The following is a 5,908-nucleotide window of genomic DNA, read 5'->3' on the forward strand; positions in this document are numbered from 1 at the left end:
TTAAAGTAGAAAATTTTGTTGCAAGATCAAATGCATGAGGTTCTTTAATAAACTTGTTGAATGCAACAAAAGTAAACTTTAAATACCTGGATAAACCCATAAAATCAATTGAACTGTCAGACTATTGTTTATTGAAACTTGACAATTGAGAAAGTATGTCGTAGGGAAAAATAAAATCAGTAGCATACTTATCAAAAACATTCAAGGTGTGCCAACATATTTCAATTTCTGATGCATCATTACTTTTCTTACCTTCTGGTACCCGTGGAGAATTATCAATGTTCAACTTACCTCTTCCCCACAAGTAAAATTGTCTATCAATGGTAGAGTAATATAATTGAGAGTCCATCAACGGATCCTTGAAATCTTGTAACAAAGAAATACCACTAAACAAATTTAAGTTAGAGTTAGTTAAAACATAATCATTCCTCACTTTTGTATGAATATTTTCTTACTTTTCATTTTCTTTTTCCACTTGAGAACTCTCCAATTTTACCTCATATAGATTTTCACTCACCAAATTTGGATCATTAAGTAGACTTTTATCATTAAAGGTCTCTTTTCTCTCTGTCTTTTCACATGATTTTTCCTCACTTCCCATATCCCCCTCACAAGTATTATGAATATTCAATTCAGTACAATATATCTCAGTAGGAGAACATGATGACATTTCTATTTCATCTGACTCTATAGATTCAAGGAAAAAATTCTCATTATCATTTTTTTCGGTTCACAAAGTTCGTCATCTTTTTTTATAAACAAAAGTCTCATGTGGGAACAATCATGACTATAGTGTCTACGCCCTTTACACGTAAAACATTCAATGTTATGAGCTCTTTGTTGTTTTAGTGATAAATTAGTAGAAATGAGCTGCTTGAAAGATGTAGAAGAATGTTTTGTAGGAGCCCCGCTTTTCAACTCAAAAGGTTTAGTCTCAGCATGTTTTGGCAGTAACTTATTAATAGCATAAGAAGGTTTCAAATTGTTGAAAGTAGAATTAAAACTTGTACCTCGATAATAGTGTGATGCGCCAAATGGACAAGATTGATGTTGCTGAAATTGTTGCTCAATCTCAATTGCCTTGTGTACCATCTCCTCAAGATCAATATAGGTTTGAAGATTAAGAGCATTGGCTATCGAAACATTCAAGCCATCTACAAATCGCACTATGGTAATTTCTTCATCCTCTCGTATATTTGCTCTTTGCATAAGCATCTCCATCTCCTTAAAGTACTCATCAACAGATTGATTAACTTGAACAAGGCGTTGAAGTCTCGTTGAGACCTCTCTATAGTAATGAGAAGGAGCGTAACGCTTTCGCATCACTTGCTTCAACTCGTCCCATGTTTCAATTACCCTTTCGCGGTTTCTTTGATGATCAATTCCAAGTTGAATCTACCAACTCAATGCATAATCTGAAAACCCAAGGGTCGCCAGTTGGACTTTTTCTTCTTCCCGGCATTTATAGTAATGAAACATAAGTTTAATTTTTAATTCCCACTCACAATATGCTTCAGGATCATACTTCTCTCGAAATGGTGGAATGTTGAACTTTGGTTTGGCTAAAAAATGTTGTCTATAGTCATTATTAACCAAAGTTTCATCATTTGCATGAGAGACACGTCGAGCATTATTTGCACGAAGACGAAGTTGATCAATCTTATCTCCCCAATTACAATTCTGACGCTCAATTTTTGTACTTAGACGTTCTAAATTTTTGTTGATCGTGTCTAGAATAGTGTCACGTTGTTGATCTTGAGCATTTCGAACCTCTTGATCCCTTCTCAACTTCCCAATCATAGTATTGCCAATCATTATGAATTATAGCAGCTCATATACAGGTCCTCCAAATTGCTTAATCCTTCTAGTTTTATGGAGAATCAAAAATTGAAAAATAATACTATTAAAATAAAGCTTATTAGTATATATAGACGTCGTTGAATAAGGAGAAACAGGATAATAATTTTACCTTTAATATCTATCGTTCCTTCCAAATTGGAGCTTCCTGAAGACAAAGTCTTTAGATTTGAGAGTCTACCGAGAGACGACAACATGGTATTGTTGAAGAGATTGTCATACAATTGAAGTACTGTCAAATTCATCAACCTTAAACCTGCCTCATTATTACCAAGTAGCATGCTCTTAATTATTTCACTTCCCATTTAATTATACTTTTCAAATATATATATAGATTTTAGTGAATTCTTTTTCGTCCAATCTATAATATATTTTATATAATTTAAATATATCTAAAAGTATTTATAAATTGAATTCAAGTAAGATCCAAATCCAATGGAGCAAAAAATTTAAACCTAAAATTATGTAAAACTCACCTTATCAAATCCTTCACTCTTGACATCTCTTGATGCTTTTATAATTAATTTTATTTTTTATACCCTAATATTATATATTTTTTATTATTTTATTCATACCACCCTCGCCATATAACATATCTTGTATTAATTATTTTATTTTATTAATTATTCACCATATAGTATTGCCAATCAGTAGTAAAATTATGTTTTTCCCCTATAATTTTGATTTCATTTCAATTTAGTCCCTAGCTCATAAAATGAAAATTCATGAAATTTTCCATTAACCCACCATAGCTGAATTTCATACAGGGCTTAGCAAACCCTATATTTCATTTATTTCACAATTTCACCATGAATATTTTCTATTTTTCGATTTAATCACTATTTGACAATTTCATCAAAAATACTTAACAAAAGTTATTTATCTAACAACAACTATCCATTTTCTTCCATCAAAAATCAAAAGCAACCTATGTTCATTCATGGCAAAACTCTAATCTTTTAACAATTTTATAAATTAGTCCTTGGGCTAGCTAGATTAAGCTATAACGATCCTGAAAACATAGAAATCATTAAAAACGGGACGAAAAATGACTTACATACACACACCAAGATTGGCTGAATGCTTCGCCCTAGCTATGGCTTCCTATCCTTCAATTTCGGTAGTGTTTCACATTAAGGAAGATGACACCATTATTTTATTTTGTTTTTAATTTACTTATTAACTTATTTACTAATTTAGCCTTACTTATAACCTTTAAAATTTCATAACTAATGTCCATATTTGTCCACTCAAAATAAAAATGGTTTATTTACCACATAAACCCTTTTACTAATTAATTTCATAGTCATTTGATACCTTTAACTTATAGAACTCACGTTTTGCACTTTATGTGATTTAGTCCTTTTTATCAAATGAAGCATTCAACCGGTAAAATTTCTTAACGAAATTTTTATACAGTAATACTAACATGTTGTAGATATTAAAATAATAATAAAATAAATATTTTTACGTCGGGTTTGTGGTCCCAAAACCACTGTTCCGATTTCACTAAAAACGGGCTGTAACATATTTTTATAGAAGGTGTTGGATTCGGTGCCCTTTGTATAGTATTTTTTTCTATGTATACTTGTATTTTTCAAACAAATTAATTTAATATTAATATTCATTAATTACATTAATATCTTTTGTATATTGTCATCAATGTTTTTGCATGCAAAGCAACAAGGAAACAAATATTGGTTCGTTGGTTATCTAATGTTAACTAATACTAAGCGGTATTACAAGGTTGAATCATAATACAAAAAGACAGCTTGTATTAGTAAATGAACCTAAATATGTCCTTAATCTAATCGGAAATGAAAAAATTGATTGAAAGACTAATATGTTGTCTATCATGTCCAATTGGGGAGATGCTTTGTCTTGAGCATTGGAGCGATAACTCCTAAAAGATAGAGTCATAGATGTGACTAACTGAACATCAAACATGACCCAAGTAAAAAGATCCTAGATCCGTTTATGGATTTATTCACTTGTGACATTCATAGTGTGACATACCTTAATCTTGAGTGGATGATGGACTATGTATGCCTGACTCGTATATTTTGATGTAAGTAAAAGTCCGAGTTTAAATAGATAAGGAATCGAAAGTTGGTGCATTGGGTATACGACTTCTGTAGTATATAGCATCATTCACAATAATAGAATTTATAACCTAACTAATGGGTAAATGATATCTTCCCATCAGCATTACGTGATAAATGAAAGTAAACGTGATCATGGGTCGTTTGTCTGTATGATAAATGACTTAATTACTATTTGATAGTAATTGACATTTTATATAGGAAAATATATTGGTTATCATGAGATAAAATAGGATCATATTAAGAGAACAAATTTATTCCAAAGAGATTAATGATATCCTATGAAGGTAGCACACTAATCATAAGGTTATTGGACGAGCACTGATTAAGTAGCTTTCGTAATAGTACATAATTAGGAAGAGCTCAGTCACGATAATATAGTGAAATGACTTCGTGACTAAATAAGTTTATAATTAATAAGCGAAAAGATGGAACTTAATTATAAATTATTAGAGTCCTAATTACATATGTGCAATTGGCCCCTCCACTAGCTCGCTAAAACTAGAAATGATTGCATATAGAACCAAATAAATAGAAATGTATGGAAACAATGAAGTTAGAGAAATGGGTCGCATTCACAAATGAACGCGTTTTCTCACTAATTATAGAATGGCTTGGAAATTAGTTTAAGGTTTTTAAATTATTATTTAATTAAATAATTGAAGTTCAAAATGGAATTAAATTAATTAGTTATTAAGAATTCGTAGAATATGAAAATTAAATATATTTCCTCATAGATTCTTTTATGATAAAGTCGTCATAATTTTAACGGAATTAGAATTGGGTTGGAAAATCATTTAATTGAGAAATTAATTTAGTTAATTTAATTAATTAATTTAATTAAGTAAATAATATTTATTTTAGAAATAGAAAACAAATATTGGGTTAGATTAAATCATAAATTGTTGGGTCAAAAGCACATATAATTGACTCAATACTATTGCGAATATGAAGGGGTGACAACCTTAGTAATATTTACTAGGTGTGCCACTCGCTCCTCTTTCAGTTTGTCTGGAAAGTGTTTTCTATCAAATAAATATTACTTGTGTTATATTTATTCAAATAAGATCCTCCTTATCTCTCCTTATAAATAGATTGTATACAAAAGTTTCATATATTGTTATTCTGTCAGAAAGTAGTAGAAATTTATTTTCTTAGAATGAATTCTATTTTCTAGGAATAATAATTTCTAACGGTTTCTATTAAGGAATTAGTTTCTTACTGAGAGTAATAAATTGTTTTTGGTTATGTGTTTAGTTCTTGTCGTTTGAACCCACACTCGACGCAATTCGAGATAGGAGAATAGCGGAGAAGGTCGGCTAGTAGGAAGTTGGGAATGATACAATCCGTCTCGCACAAAACACATGTAACACCCCTAACCCGTATTCATCGCCGAATTAGGGTTACGAGGCATTACTGAACAAAACACAACCATCTCAAAATCAATACATGTACATTATATATATTATTTAAATATAATAAACTTAATCTAATATTAAATATGCAAAATGTTAAACTTCTCTTCTAACCATTTTTAATAAACAAAGACATTATAATCCAACTAGTAAAGACATTACAAACTAGCAAATCCATAAGGAAATAAACCATTTTAATATGGTTATTATATTCATATACAATACAACAAAGTACGATCTTCAAAACATTTATCTAGTCTGCACATGCCATAGTTAGAATTTAAATATTTTAAATACCAAGATAATAGATAGGGTGATGAACTTGCTGACGATCCCTAAGCTTGAAGCTTGATTTTTTTTTATCTATAAAACAGATAGGCGTAAACAAACAAAGTAAGCTTACATAGCTTAGCAAGTCTGTAGCATAACTAAAATATATATAAAAGAAGAATCATATAAATTCATAATTAAACTTATTGAAATCGCAAATACCACATATTGTATATTTAAATACTCATAAAAAATTTACAACCG

Source organism: Gossypium hirsutum, chromosome D01 (genome assembly GCF_007990345.1).
Source record: "Gossypium hirsutum isolate 1008001.06 chromosome D01, Gossypium_hirsutum_v2.1, whole genome shotgun sequence".
NCBI classification, from domain to species: Eukaryota; Viridiplantae; Streptophyta; class Magnoliopsida; order Malvales; family Malvaceae; genus Gossypium; species Gossypium hirsutum.